Genomic DNA, 16,339 nt, shown 5'->3' with positions numbered 1-16,339 from the left:
CGGGAGGAAAGGATGCTGTGAGCATTGACTGTGTGGAATGTGTTACACCAGGGTCAGAATGAACTGAGAACTAACCGGAGGAGTGAGGGTGATATTTACACAAATGGATTGAACAATTTGGAAACAGCCACGACCTGTGCATTAAAAATAAACACAAACTGCTGTTGCCTGAAATTTAAAGTAAAGAAGAGAGAGAATGCTGGAAACGCTCAGCAGATCGGCAGCATCTCGGGCAGTCCCAGATCTAATACTGGGTCTTCCACCATTTCCCTTTTCACAGGTGTAGCCTGGTGTACTGAATTCCCAGCATTTTCTAATTTATATTTTTACATTTTGCTTCTGCTACCCTCTCTCACGGCGATAGAACAGTGATTAAGCGTGCTCAGCTTCGCTTCCGCAGGCAAGCTGAAGTGTGTCCGTATCCTCTCACAAGCTCCAGCCTGGTTAACCAGCCAGAGCACCGGCGCAGGCAGAGGGTCATTAGATTCCAGTTCCACCTCAGTTTGAGAATTGAAAATGGCCGGAACATCATGGCAAATCGCCGACAACAAGGCGTCTGTGAGTGGGTTATAATATGAGGATGGAATCTCTGAGAATATTGAACTGGCAATATACGGCCTTCAGTCCAGGTTGGTAATTCCACAGCGGGGATCGAAATTAACAGGCAAGTTTTCTGGAGATTTTTGAGGAGGTAACTATGGCGATAGATGAAGATGATGCTGTCTATAAGGACTTTGGTTAAGCCTCGAACAGGAACCCGCATGGCAGCTGACCAGCAAGTTTTGGTCACGTGGGATTCCCGGGGAGCTGGAGAGGTAGTTTCACACCGGGCTCAATGAAAGGTAGCAGAGAATAATAGAGTTCCTCTTGTCCTTCAGCCTCTGCAACTTCCATCATATCCAAACAGATCTTAAAACTGAACATATCTTTACATTCTTCACTCCAACTCCGCCCTCTTCTTTCAACAGGATCACTCCTTCTATAACTCCCTTGTTCATTCATCCCTCTTCACTAATCTCCCTCCAGTCACTTATCCCAGCAAGCGGCCTAATTGCTACTCCTGCCCGTACACATCCTCCCTCATCTCCACTCAGACACAAAGCAGTCCTTTCAGCAACACCTCACCTGCGTGTCTGCTGGGGCCATCTATTGTGTCCCGTACTCCCGATCCAGCCTCCTTTACATTACACCATAAACAGGGGAACAGTTTTGTCGAGCATCTCTGTATCATCTGCCACAAGGGGGACTTCACAGTGGCCAAAGATTTTAATTCTGATTCCCATTCCGACGTCTCGATCAACGGCCTCCTCTTGTGCCAAGACCAGACCGCCCTCAGGGTGGAGGAACAACACCATCTGGGTACCCTCCAACCTGATTGTATGAATATTGTATTCTCCTTCCAGTAAACAAATCCCACCCCCAACTAATTCCCAAAGCTGAACTTGCATCACTCCTCACCAGCCTATTATTTCCCCCAAGACCCTCCTTCCCTTTCCCCTATTGACAACTCTCCGATTCTTTATTCTCCAGCCCTTGTCATGTCTATCATTTGACTTCACCTATAACCTTCAGCTCGCCTCTTTCTGCTCCAGCATTTTTATTCAGATAGCTTCACCCCTCCCTAGTAGTGAAGTAGACTCTTTGCCCAAAATGTCGACTGCTTACTCTTTTTCAAAGATACTGCCTGATGTGCTGAGTTTCTCCAGCATTGTGTGTGTGTTGCTTTGGATTTCCAGCATCTGCAAGCTATATCGTGTTTGAGGTAATTACTTGGGCTTTGTTGAGATTGTACCTGGAATATGGTGTAAAATCCCGCTCCCCGGACTAACACGGGTTATACAGACCAAAGAACAAACTGCCGGAGGAACTCAGTGGGTCGGACAGTATCTGTGGAGGGAAATGGACCGTTAACATTTCGGGCCGAGACCCTCCCTCTGGACTGAGAGTGGACGGGAAATAGTCAGAGAAAAGGGGCAAGATGGGGCAAGAGCCGGGGAGTGAGTGGTGGATCCAGGTGAGGGGGGAGGTGGGAAGGTGAAAATAGTGACAGGTGTGGGCAGCGAGTGTTTGGGGCAGCACAGGGCTGCAGAAGATGGTATTTAATTCTATGGAGGATTATCTGAGAGGTTAGAGAGAATCTATTTTAGAGATTCACCAGACTGATACCAGGAGGACGATGAAGATCAGTGATCGTCCTCACTTAAAACGGAGGCCGGCAGATGTGTGGAAACCGAATGGATCGAGGAGATGTGAATCGGGCAGGACGATGTGACTGAGATGTGAGAGCAGTCGCCATCTTGCTGATAGTTTGAGGGGCTGAATGGCCACTTCCTGCTGTTTCCCACTTGATGTTTCAGAGTTCCTGCCTTGTGAAGTCCCGGAGGAATGTTAATAGAAATTTGTGTTTGTAAATATAGAAGTGATTTGAATGAAAACAACACAATTCTCTGAGAACAGGAAAGTGGAGCTAATGGGACAGCGAAGGTACTGAGGGAAAAATTAAGCTGGTGTAATTACGAAATAATGTGTAAAATGCGGCAGGTAGGTCGGGCAGGGTGTGACACTGGTTCAACTGGGAGAACTTCCACCCGTCACGTGATCCACCTCGCTCCCATTTCAAACGCAGAACTGCAGCATCTGTGGCTTTTCGAGGCCCCGCCCCCGCTCTCTCTCAGTCCCCGGATGGGCGGTGGTTTTCTTTCCTTTCTGTGTCGAAGCGGATCGTCGGCGGGAAGCCGGGGGTCAGATCACTGTCTGCGGGGCAAATTGATTAAGTTCCTATTGGTGAATATTGAGGCAGGTCCTGAGAAGGAACGGGACCGAGAATTACCCATCGGTGAGTACTGAAGCCGATGCCGAGGGGGGAAAACTTCATGTTGTTCGGTGAGTCTCGTTAACCTCCCCGAACTGGCGGTCTCGTCCGGCTTCCTGGACACATCCTGCCCGGGTCGGGGGTTCTTCACACCGAACAGTCTGAGATGAGCCGACGCTCAGTCTCTGTTGCTCGACTCCCAGGAGCGGGATGAGGTGGTGCTGCCGGGACTGAACCCATCCATTAAGATGTACCTGGGGAAATTTACCTCCATCACTCGGCCCGGTATCGGATCCAAACTTCACCTGGATCGACGCCTGGGGTCGATAATGGTTTTACATATTTCCAGCACACTGAAAGCGGCCGTTCGGCTTGTTGTGTTCTTGCAGACTCGAGGGTTAAACAGAGTAATCGCACCCTCGGGACACTGCTCCACGTGTATGAGAAATTCATCTTTCCCCGTTCAGAAAGGACAGTGAGTTCCAGATCTCTCACGTCCTCTCGGGGGACTGGGAAGTTTATTTCCATCTTCTTTCCATTACTACGACTTGCCGAAATGCTGACAGTGTTTCCCGATATCTGGCCCTATTAATGAGAGAATTAAGTCTTGTTCATTTATCTGGGTTTCTCGGAAATGTGTACACTCTCTCCGGAATTTCCAAAGGAGCAACCCAGGCTGTCTAATATTCCCACACGATTGAAATGGGGAATCAGTGTTTTTACATGTACAGAGGTAGAGTGAATCTTGTCTTCGGTACCATCCACACAGATCAATACATTACAACAGTACATTCAGTTGATATAAGGTAAAACAGCACCAGAGTATAGCAAATCATTCTGGTTACAGAGAAAGTGCAGTGCAGGTAGATATGTGGTGCAATGTCACATCTATTTAGACTGTGAGGTCAGGAGTCCACTCATCACGCTGTTCGCTTCTGACAGCAGAATGGACACTGTCCTTGAGCCCGGTGGCATGTTTATCTTCGCCCCGATGGGAGGGTGAGAAGTGAGAATGTTCAGGAATGTGGGGATCTTTCATTATGTTAGCTGCTTTACTGAGGCAGTGGGAAGTGTAGACAGAGTCCATGGAGGGGAGGCTGGCTTCTATATGTACTCAGCTGTGTCCACAGTTCTCCGCTATTTCATTCAGTTAAATGAAGAGCAGTAGTCGTATGAAGATGTGAAATATCGGGATGGGATATCCTCTGGGAGCATTGATACAGCTTGCAGAGTGGAAAAGGACATATACTGAAATTCATATTGCATGTTCAGGCTTTGTTATATTGGAATCTGTTATCTACTAGTGAGTACTATTATTCCAGTATCTGTATTCCTGGGCGACCATCAGAGAGTGCACTTGATTCCTTCTCCCACCTGGTTCCATCTGCTCATTCCCTGCCCAACTTGTTCAACCTCTGTCCAGTCTGTATCCCACCACCTCAATGATATATATCAACCATCTTGTTCAACCTCTGTCCTGCCTGTATCCCATCACCTCAATGATATATATCAACCATCTTGTTCAACCTCTGTCCAGTCTGTATACCATCACCTCAATGATATATATTAATCATCTTGTTCAACCTCTGTCCAGTCTGTATCCCTCCACCTCAATGATATATATCAACCATCTTGTTCAACCTCTGTCCAGTCTGTATCCCACCACCTCAATGATATATATCAACCATCTTGTTCAACCTCTGTCCAGTCTGTATCCCACCACCTCAATGATATATATCAACCATCTTGTTCAACCTCTGTCCAGTCTGTATCCCTCCACCTCAATGATATATATCAACCATCTTGTTCAACCTCTGTCCAGTCTGTATCCCACCACCTCAATGATATATATCAACCATCTTGTTCAACCTCTGTCCAGTCTGTACCCAATTGCTGCAATGATATATTTCAACAATCTCTCTTTCAAACTTTGCCTTCATTGTGAAGTTTTGTTTTGCCTCTTTTCCAGGATTGTGTGTTTTTTTTATAACTAGAAACACCAGAGGTTTAATTGAATACAGCACGTGGCAGGGAAAAAGCAGCCATTTCAATTTTAGATTCACCGTTGCAAAATGGCTACAGTGTTATTCTTTATCATAACGGAACTCATAGCTTCTGATGTTGAGTTTGTTATTTCCCTTTTCGGTTATTTTCGGTGAGCCACTTCCTCCGTTTCCAGGGTAACGGCCCGTCAGAGCTGCAGCAAGTGTTGCAGTTTTTATCGCTCTGTGGTCACCGCCTCTCAGTGTAGAGACAGTGGCCTCGGGAGCAAATGTAACAGAGTGATAGTGGGAGGAAAGGATGCTGTGAGCATTGACTGTGTGGGATGTGTTACACCAGGGTCAGAACAAACTCAGAACTAACAAATTGGTCGGGGTGGGGTGGCATTTACAGTTCAGGGTGGCAATCGGTTACAATCTGTGCATTAAAATGAAAAGGGAGAACATACTACAGTTGCAGGAAATTTAAAGTAAGGAGGGGAAAATACTGGAAACGTTCAGCAGATCGGCAGCATCTTGGACAGTCTCAGGTCTGGAACTGGGTCTTCCACCATTTCTCCTTTCAGAGATGTAGTCTGATGTGCTGAGTTCCCAGTATATTCTACTTTATAATTTAACATTTTGTTCCGGCTACACTGCAGGAAACATGGCAGGCAGCTGTGCTGGGCAAGATCCCACACAGCAAGAAGATTGTGATCAAATGTGCTCGGTTTAGCTGTTGGGGTCAGGCTGAAGTGTATCCGCATCCTCTATACAGACCGGGGAACCAGCCTGAGTACCGGCACCGGCAGAGGGTCATTAGTTTCCAATTACACCTCAGTTTGTGTATCGGAAATGGCAGGAACTCCACGACAAATCGCCGGCATCAAAGCATCTTTGTATGGGTGATGATATTGGGCTGGTGACTCTGAGGATATGGAACTGGCAGTTTACGGGCTTCAGTCCAGGTTGGTAATTCGACAGCTGGGATCGGAATTTCCTCAGTCTGCAGTGAAGCTGAAATCCCGGGCGGTTGGGCATTGGTTATGGGGAAATCACCATCTACACTGCCCAATAGGACATCATATTTGTCAAATGTTTTGGAGATTATTTTCGAGGAAACTAGGGAGTTAGTTAAAATTAGGCAGTGATATTCATCTGGACTTTGGTAAAGTCTGTAACAAGATCCCGCATGGCAGCTGATCGGGAAGGTTCGGTCACGTGGGATTCACGGGGATCTGACGAGGAGGATTCACTCCGGGCTCGAGATCAAGAAGCAGAAGGAGATGATTGAAGATGGTTTTAGCTAATGGAGGCCTGTGACGAGTGGGATGTGTGTGTCATTGATTTGCACATGAATGTACAAGGCACGATCAGCAAATCTGCATAAATTGAATTAAATTGATTTTATTTCTTCCATCCTTCACATACATGAACAGTAAAAATCTTTACGTTACGTCTCGGTCTAAATGTGCAATGCGCAATGAAAGTAATTTATAATAATTTATAATATATTGAACAGTCCATATACTATAGTGTACACTCAATTGAGCGTGAGTTAACTAGTCTGATGGCCTGGTGAAAGAAGCTGTTCCGGAGCCTGTTGGTCCTGGTTTTTTTATGCTGCGGTACCGTTTCCCGGATGGTAACAGCTGGAATAGATTGTGGTTGGGGTTACTCTGGTCCCCAATGATCTTTCGGGCCCATTTTACACACCGGTCCTTGTAAAGGTCCTGAATCATGATAATTTCACAACTGCAGATGCGCTGGACTGTCCGTACCACTGTCTACAGAGTCCTGCGTTTGAGGGATGTACAGTTCCCATAGCAGGCAGTGATGCAGCCAGTCAGGATGCTCTCAGTTGTGCCCCAATAGAATCTTCTTAGGATTTAGGGGTTTTCGGCATATAGATGAGGGTAGTGCGGTGGATGTGATCTACATGGATTTTAGTAAGACATTTGACAAGTTCACAAGGTAGGCTTATTCAGAAAATCAGAAGGCATGGGGTCCAGGGAAGTTTGGTCAGGTGGATTCAGAAATGGTTTGCCTGCAGAAGGCAGAGGGTCGTGGTGGAGGGATTACATTCAGATTGGAGGGTTGTGACTAGTGGTGTCCCACAAGGATCGGTTCTGCGACCTGTACTTTTCATGATTTTAATTAATGACCTGGATGAGGGGGTAGAAGGGAGGGTTGGCAAGTTTGCAGACGACACAAAGGTTGGTGATATTGTAGATAGTGTAGAGGATTGTCGACGATTGCAGAGTGACATTGATAGGATGCAGAAGTGGGCTGAGAAGTGGCAGATGGAGTTCAACCAGGAGAAGTGTGAGGTGTTACACTTTGGAAGGGCAAACTCCGAGGCAGAGTACAAAGTACGGTAAATGGCTCGATACTTGTTAGCATGGAGTAGAAGAGGGATCAGGGGGTACATGTCCACAGATCCCTGGAAGTTGCCTCACAGGCAGATAGGGTAGTTAAGAAAGCTTATGGGGTGTTAGGTTTCATAAGTCGAGGGATCGAGTTTAAAAGTCGTGATGTAATGATGCAGGTCTATAAAACTCTGGTTAGGCCACACTTGGAGTACTGTGTCCAGTTCTGGTCGCCTCACTATAGGAAGGATGTCCAAGCATTGGAAAGGGTACAGAGGAGATTTACCAGGATGCTGCCTGGTTTAGAGAGTATGGATTATGTTCAGAGATTAAGGGAGCTAGGGCTTTACGCTTTGGAGAGAATGAGGATGAGGAGAGACATGATAGAGGTGTACAAGATATTAAGAGGTATAGACAGAGTGGACAGCCAGCGCCTCTTCCCCAGGGCACCACTGCTCAGTACAAGAGGACATGGCTTTAAGGTAAGGGGAGGGAAGTTCAAGGGGGATATTAGAGGAAGGTGTTTTCCTCAGAGAGTGGTTGGCGCGTGGAATGCACTGCCTGAGTCAGTGGTGGAGGCAGATATACTAGTGAAGTTTAAGAGACTACGAGACAGGTATATGGAGGAATTTAAGGTGGGGGGTTATATGGGAGGCAGGGTTCGATGGTCGTCACAAAATTATGGGCCGCAGGGCCTGTAATGTGCTGTACTATTCTATGTTCTATGTTCTACGATACCGAACTTCCTCAACCGTCTGAAGTGAAAGAGGCGCTTATGTGCCTTTTTCACCACACAGATGATGTGAACAGACAGTGAGGGATCCTCGGTGATGGGGATGCCGAGGAACTTAAAGCTGTTCACTATCTCAGCCCCAGATCGACTGATGTCAATAGGGGTTTACCCGTCTCCGTTCCTCCTGTAGTCCAGAACTAGCTCCTTTGTTTTTGCGATATTGAGGGAAAGGCTGTTATTTTGCCATCACTGTGTCAGGGAGATTACCTCTTCCCTGTAGGCCACCTCGTTATTGCTTGAGCGGAGGCCAATCTATGTAGTGTCTTCGACAAATTTCATTAGCAGATTAGAGCCGTGGGTGGCAACACAGTCATGAGTATACAGGGAGACTAAATTCGGGAGATTGGTTGTTAAGGCAACAGGTGACATTGAATTTCAAAGACATCTTGGTCAGTTTTTGAGATGGGCTGAGGAATGTCAAATGGTTTTTAATTGGACAAGTGAGAGATGATGCATTTTGGACAGTCAACTGGGTAGGACTGGTATAGTGAACGAGAGCACATCGGGTGTTGTGGAACAGAGCGACCTGGGGTGACAAGAGTACAGTTCACTGAAAGTGTACGTGCAAGTATAGACGGTGAACAACAAGGCTTTAATAATGCTGGCCATCAGTTAGGGCATTGAGTTCTGGATTATGGGCATGGTATTGTAGTTATATAATTTTTTGGTGCGGATACACAGAGTATTATGTACAGTTGTGTTCACCCTACTGTAGTACAGATATTATCAGTCTGGAGACGGTGCAGACCAGATTGCTGAAGATGCTGCCTGGACTAGAGTGCCGAGTCATAGGAAGTGGTTGGTCAAGCTGGATCTTCATTCCAGAGGAGAATGGAGGTGACATTGTAGGAGTTTATAAAATCAAGAGGGAGTATAGATAATGTGGTTGGTCATTGTATTTTTCTCAGGGTTCAGGATTCAAGCTTGCGGAATGTCATTCCAGTATAGCAGAACAAAATAATTGTTACTCTGTGTTCGAAGCAGGACAGGGAGAGAAAAAAAAACAACAAAATGACAGAGACCACAATAATAAACAAAACACAATACATAAAATATGATAGCTTAAAAACTTTGATTGTATGTCCCTAAAGTGACGTTAGGCACAGGAGAGTCTGGACATACGGAGACTGACATTGATTCTATGTCCCTAAAGTGACGTTAGGCACAGGAGAGTCTTGACATACGGAGACTGACATTGATTGTCCTGCCATTAAGTGACGTTAGGCACAGGAGTGTCTGGACATACGGAGACTGACATTGATTCTATGTCCCTAAAGTGACGTTAGGCACAAGAGAGTCTGGACATACGGAGACTGACATTGATTCTATGTCCCTAAAGTGACGTTAGGCACAGGAGTGTCTGGACATACGGAGACTGACATTGATTCTATGTCCCTAAAGTGACGTTAGGCACAGAAGAGTCTGGACATACGGAGAATGATATTGATTCTATTTCCCTAAAGTGACGTCAGGCACAGGAGAGTCTGGACATACGGAGACTGACATTAATTCTATGTCCCTAAAGTGACGTTAGGCACAGGAGAGTCTTGACATACGGAGACTGACATTGATTGTCCTGCCATTAAGTGACGTTAGGCACAGGAGAGTCTGGACATACGGAGACTGACATTGATTCTATGTCCCTAAAGTGACGTCAGGCACAGGAGAGTCTGGACATACGGAGACTGACATTGATTCTATGTCCCTAAAGTGACGTTAGGCACAGGAGAGTCTGGTCATACGGAGACTGACATTGATTCTATGTCACTAAAGTGACGTTAGGCACAGGAGAGTTTGGACATGTGAGACTGACATTGATTCTATGTCCCTAAAGTGACGTTAGGTACAGGAGCGTCTGGACATACGGAAACCGATACTGATTTTCTGTCCATAAAGTTAGTTTATGCACAGGAGTGCCTAGAACTGTCAGGAAACTAGTAGTGGGTTAGTGAGTATAGGTGTTGATCAGGCTTACTGCTTGGGGGAAATGACTGTTTTGAGCCTGATTGTCCCGGCGTGGGTATTACAGATCCACAATTCCTTTAAGGCAGCACCAGAGTCGTAAAGAGAGTTTAGGGCATATTGACCTTTATAACGCTGGCTATTAAGAAGAGGGGTTGGGATATTAATGCTGAAGTTGCAAAAGGCACCGTGATTCCAAAATATGCGGAATTGTGCGCAGTTCCGGTCAGCTGCTGGAAAGAAAGATATCGATAAGCGTGAAAGAGAGCACGGAAAATTACACGGACATTGCTTGTGTTTCAGAAAGTAATAATAGTGTTAGGTTGAACAGGTTAGAACTTAATTACCTGGAATACAGAGAAGTGATGGGGTATATGCAGGGCTCCAACTTTTTTATGCCATTTGCCCCTACAATTAAAGCAAGGGTCCATGGACCGCAGGTTGGGAACCCCCGCTAGAGATACAGAAATCTATGATGGTATAAATAGGGTGAATACAGGTAGGAATGTTCCCCTCAGGTTGGGTAAGGTCATGGATTTAGGGCAAAAGGTGACACATTTAAGGGGAATCTGAGGTGGAACTACTTCACTCAGTGGGTGGTGCGAATGGGGAACCAGTTCCCAGCAGAAGTAAGAGATGGACGCTCAATTGTAGTATTTGAGAGATATTTGGGTAGGTAAATGGATGAGGGAGGTATAGAGGGCTATGGTCTGGGTGCAGGGAGATGGGACCACACCGAACATGGCACGGACTGGATGGGCTAACAGTCCTGTGTCTGTGCTCCAAGGGTTCTGCGAATCTCAATTGAAACTTCTATACGTAATCAACATTTATTGCAGACAGGTCGAATCCAACAACGTGATTTTATTTTTGGACCAGCGTCTGCACTGCTGAGAGTTCTGTAGAGCTGGAACTACCATGAGATTTACTGAATGCACCTCGACAGGGTAAAAACAACCGCTGGAATTTTAGTACCACCATTACAAAATGGCTGAATGTTCAGTTCATCTTTGTCACAATGAAACCGAGAACGTGTCACACTGAGTTTGTTATTTCCCCGCTCGGTTGTCTTTGCGAGCCACTTCCTCCGTCACCAGGGCAACAGCTCGCCAGAGCTGCAGAGAGTGTTGAACATGTTTATCGCTCTCTAGTTGCTGACTCTCAGCGGAGAGAGAGTGGCCTCAGATACGAGGATGTTTTCAGCATTTACTGTGCGGGATGCAATGAAGAAGATTGTAGGGATTGAATTTATGCAATTCTGTTCTGGGTGTCAAACATCTTGCAGTCAGTCAATCGGTTCTGCATCTAAAGAACAAAATGAAATCTCCTGCACTGAGTTTCCAATGCTATATTTTCAATTTTATATTTAAAATATTTTGTTCCTGTTACACGATGGGGAAAGTGCCGGCTCATTGATCTGGGCTGCACAGCACTCAACAATAAAATAATGAACAAATATGCTCAATGTAACTGTGGGAACAAGTTGAAATGTATCAGCACCCTCTTTGTGACCCAATGCCCATGTTTCCCGGCCGATCCCCGTCCAGACAAAGGATCATCAGTCTCCAGTTCTGTCACGGGTTGGTGTGGGAGTGTAAGTTTTTGAACTTGGATTAGCTGAGACACTGCCGCATATTACCGGCAGCAAAGAGCCCTGGGAGAGTTGATGCTTGAGATACAATCTTGGTATGTGGTCTCCAGGAGGATGGGACTGTCAGTGTTTGGGCTCAGGTCTACGTCGGTGTTGGATGTTTCTCCTTCCGCAAAGAAGCAGACGTCTCCGGTGGCTGGATATTGGTAGCGTGAATCTCTCAGTGTGAGATGTGGAAAAGATGTGCGAGGCTTTCGGTGTGGGCTGTGACCCTCTGAGGTTGGATCTTGGGATACCTCACATGTTTTGACCCAGATAAAATGAATCAGGGGATCAAGTTGTCCGGGTTTATGAGATGTTAAGCGAGTATTTCTGTTCTGTGCTCAGATATTTGGTTCTGAAGTTCCTTTGGAAGCAAAGCAGAGAATGAATTCCCATTCCATCCCTCACAGGGAGAGGCTGTGGTGAAATACGCTGTTCTGTGTTTGCACCAGCAGAAATAGACCGTGGTTTCAGAAATCAATTCACATTTGGAAATTCCCGCTCACTGTCACCTGTCTATCTGCCAGTGGGAGTCAAAGAGAAACTCGAGATGCTGAAGATGGAACAGAACATGGAACAGTACATCACAGGAACAGGCCCTTTGGCCACAATGGTGTGCCGAACCAGCTGAAAAGTAAATCAACCCCCGCCCCACAAAAAAAACGAATGACTCCTTCCTACACAATGTCCATATCCTCTCAATATTCCTCACACCCATCTGCCTATCTAAAGTCTCTTAAAAGCGTCCATTGTATTTGCTTCCACCACCATAACAGACAGCTCATTCCAAATATCCTCACCTCTCTGAGTAAAGCAACTTACCCTCACATTTTCTTTGCATCTACTCTCTCACACGTTCATTGCATGTCCTCTGGTATTAGAGATTTCAAAACAGCGAAACGATACTCCCTGTCGACTCTATCTATGTCTTTCATAATCTTATAAACCTCTACCAGATCTTCCCTCAGTCCCCACCGCTCCATGGAGAGCAACCCAAGATTTTCCACTAAAACCTGGATGATGTTTGAATCCATTCTGACGAAAGGTCAGGAAACCGAATCGCTAATATTGTCCCTCTCCCCACGGCTGTTCCTTACCTGCTGAGCTTTTCTAGTGATTCCAGTTTCTCTTTATTACACTCACCCTGTAACATTTTAAATCTCATTTTAAATCGACCAGTGCACCAGCGCTCGTTTGAGTTGATAGAAGAGTAAAGAAACTAAAGCTTTTCCCAGTACATTATCCTGGTCCCAATTGTCCCGTTTTTCCCGGAAATGTATTCAGTACAGTTGTTGCTAACAAGGTTCACAAAATAATCTGGGGAATGATAAGCATTATGCACGAGGAGCATTTGATAGCCCTGGGCTTGTGTTCAGTGGAGTTCAGAGGAATGGTGGTTGGGGGTTGGTTGTGGGGGATGTGGAGTTAGGGCGGGGATGATTATTTACACCAACTGAATAACAACAAGTCTGGATGCAGCGGGAATGTAGAGGATGCCTTCATTAGGCGGAGAGTCTGGGATCTGCCAGTATTGCCTCAGAATAAAGAAGCTTCACTTTAAAAGTGAGATGAGAGATATTACTTCAGTCAAAGGTTGGTTGATCTGTGGAATTTGTTACCACAAAGGGTCTCCAGGGTTAAGGAAGGACATCCTGGCTGTAGAGGAAGTGCAGCGTAGATTCACGAGGTTAATTCCTGGGAAGTCTGGACTGTCTTACTCAGAGAGGTTAGAGAGACTGGGCTTGTACACGCTGGTATTAAGGAGATTGAGAGGGGATCTGATTGAAACATATAAGATTATTAAGGGATTGGACAAGATAGAGTCAGGAAATATGTTCCAGATGCTGGGAGAGTCCAGTACCAGAGGGCATGGTTTGAGAATAAGGGGTAGGTCATTTAGGACACAGTTAAGGAAAAACTTCTTCTCCCAGAGAGTTGTGGGGGTCTGGAATGCACTGCCTCGGAAGGTAGTGGAGGCCAATCCTCTGGATGCTTTCAAGAAGGAGCTAGATAGGTATCTTATGGATAGGGGAAACAAGGGATATGGGAACAAGGCAGGAACGGGGTATTGATAGTAGTTGATCAGCCATGATTTCAAAATGGCGGTGCAGGCTCGAAGGGCCGAATGGTCTACTTCTGCACCTATTGTCTATTGTTTATTGTCTATAAAGGGTGATGGAGTTGATCGTTTGGTATATTCATGTTCTGGATTGCTAAATAGGCTGAGAATTATAGCAGGGAAGCAAGAATACAGTGTTGGAAAATAATCCACCATGATTGATTATGGAGCAGACTAGAATGACCGAATCACCTAATTCTACTCCTATATATTATGACTTGTATCTTATACCAAGACTGAGTGATGACTTCTTTGCATCCCATCACAAACAATAGAAGATCTTCAGATGCTGGAAATCCAAGCAGCACATACAAAATGCTGGAGGAACTCAGCAGGCATGGCAGAATCGATGGAAGAGAGTAGAGTCGACATAGAGATGCTGCCTGGCCTGATGAGTTCCTCCAGCATTTCGTGTGTGTTCCTTTGTATCCCATGTCAGGCTTTGTAAAGTGTGAGGGATAGTTCCAGATTTCTTCACTCGCATCATGATATATTTAAATGTTAGGTTAATGCTTTGTTCTCGTTTGTATTAGTAACATACTTCATTATCTGTCTGGTTAAAGTTAGATCTGCAGTGAGAGGTTTATTGGAAGAAAACTCCACGACTGGAAGCAAACCACAAATGAAGACGAGGGAACAGCAACAATGAACCAACCCCAGGACTGAAAGCATCAACTGGAGAGAACCTTTCTGACTCGGAGATTCCATTGATTCAGTCAGGAGAAAGTTTGGTGAGTCTCATTTACTCAAACACTAGTCCTTTAGATGCTATATACCTGCACAAAGAAAGGTAGGAAATAGCTGGAGGGAGACTGAATAAACCTAGAAGTGCCAGTTGCAATCACTCCAGATCTACTAATGTACTGTCAGCATCAGCTCCGTGAAGCTACGCACATTCCTCGTATTAACACGTACAAACAATTCAATTCAAACGTGTCACTCCTGATGTATCTTTGCTTGTCTGTGTTAGGTCATAATAATCTCAAAACGCATTGAGAATTTCTTCCTTTTATAAGTCGTTGCAACTGCTTCCTGCTGTAGTGATTGCAGAAATGTGGAATTACCATGAACTACAGCAACATGTCATTGACTCCTCTGTCTATTGCAAGCTGCAATGATATACTTGTCCTCGAGTATATCGTCGTGCAAGCCTCTGCTAAGAGCAAACCCTCTTGAAACCAAATGTCCCGGCACCACATTGCATTCAGTCCTAACTAGCAAATGTCAACGAATAATTTAAATTTACATACCCTCTAGTCATCAAGTATTTTTCTACGAATAAATTGTCAGAAACTATGAATATGTGATTAAGCAGAAATAGGTTTTGCAATGTTCCCATCTGACCATGGATCAAAGACGCGGGTTATATCTCTACTTCAGATGAACGAATGTCCTTGCAGCCAGGACTGCTGGAGCTGCCGGGGTCGGTTTAAACTCTGTGATTTCGGGATGGGAAGCACCGTGCTCGGTCAGGTGATGGAGGAGTTGATGTTAAGGTGGATGCAATGTTAAGAGACATTTTGGAAGGATTGGCTGTGGACAGGGCATCATGTAGTGAAATGTAGCAACAGTTTCCCCTTCCTCCCTCACTCCCATTCTCACCCTCCTATTTTTTGCCGCTTTTAATTGCGGGAGTTGTGCTCTCTTTATACTCAGTGACCAGGGAAAGTAAAGCCTGTGATTCCATTCAAAGTCCAGTTTCTTTATAAAGAGTGGGGTTGAAGTTTATCGAGATGAACATGGGGGAATGCGTAAATAAAGTTTAAATCAGATCAGTAGTAGTTTCTGAGGGCCGAGTGGTCCAGTTATGCATTTGTCGTGTTGATTAGAAAAGTTCTGGCAGTTTAATTAGTGCAAGCCAATACAACTTCTGCATATCATTTATATTTTGGAACTGAAAAGAAATATTACCTTGATTAAGTTTATACATCGAGATTTGTGTGTTAATGTTGTACCCCAGCAGGTTGCAGATCGACCATAACTCATTCGGTGAGCTGGCCAGCGCGGTACGGGACCAAGGGACGCGCTTCCCGTTCCCTGTTACTGACTCTACAGTCTCCCCATCTACCGCGCGCAACAGGTCACCGCCCCGCCCACTGCCCCACGCGGGCCCTCTTGCAGAGCTTCGTCTCCCTCGCTCTCCCGGGCTGACGTTGATACGATTCAAGCATGCTGAGTGTGCCCGGTATGTCTCGTGAAGTGACGTGAAATTTACTTGTCTCTCATTGGTGATAGCAAATGCCAATTTAGTATACCAACCAATGGGGATATGGGCATTCCTAACCCGACTCCCGGGAAAGATACAATAAGTCGTTTTTTTAATGTCACTTTTCCTCGCCAAGGAGTTGGCGGAGCTGCAAGGGTGACGCATTGAAGTGAGAGTGCAGGGGGGTTATCTCCTCTGAAGTGGCGAGGATGAAGAAGGCTTCAGTATATTTGTAGCGGACACTGGTAAAGTGTTACCCTGCAAGTGCGCTGTGGGGGTGATTTTGAGAGCAAGTCACGATCATACTATATGACACAATGGGCTGGGGGGACCCAGTGGTTGTCTTTTGTTTAACGTGTCTGGGTTTAAACAACGGAGTAAACAGACCCACCTTAGGCCAGCAGGCTGTCCCACTGGGTGCTGTGGGGACAGACACCTGGAGCATGGTTGATCCTTGTCTGCATTA

General features: G+C 45.7%; 1 long non-coding RNA gene across 2 annotated transcripts in view; it reads left to right on the top strand.

Annotated features, from left to right (window-relative positions):
- Positions 1–16,339, top strand: part of LOC140720303 (uncharacterized) — a 1,203,583-nt gene that overhangs the window by 1,167,303 nt on the left and 19,941 nt on the right. The window contains exon 7 of one of the 2 annotated variants that reach the window (XR_012097158.1): positions 14,231–14,398. The exons of the other annotated variant lie outside the window; for it this stretch is intronic. This is a non-coding gene — a long non-coding RNA (uncharacterized lncRNA). The remainder of the gene's footprint in view (positions 1–14,230; positions 14,399–16,339) is intronic. 2 annotated transcript variants of the gene reach the window in all.

Source organism: Hemitrygon akajei, unplaced genomic scaffold (genome assembly GCF_048418815.1).
Source record: "Hemitrygon akajei unplaced genomic scaffold, sHemAka1.3 Scf000041, whole genome shotgun sequence".
Classification (NCBI taxonomy): Eukaryota; Metazoa; Chordata; class Chondrichthyes; order Myliobatiformes; family Dasyatidae; genus Hemitrygon; species Hemitrygon akajei.
This window is presented reverse-complemented; position numbering and strand designations above follow the sequence as displayed.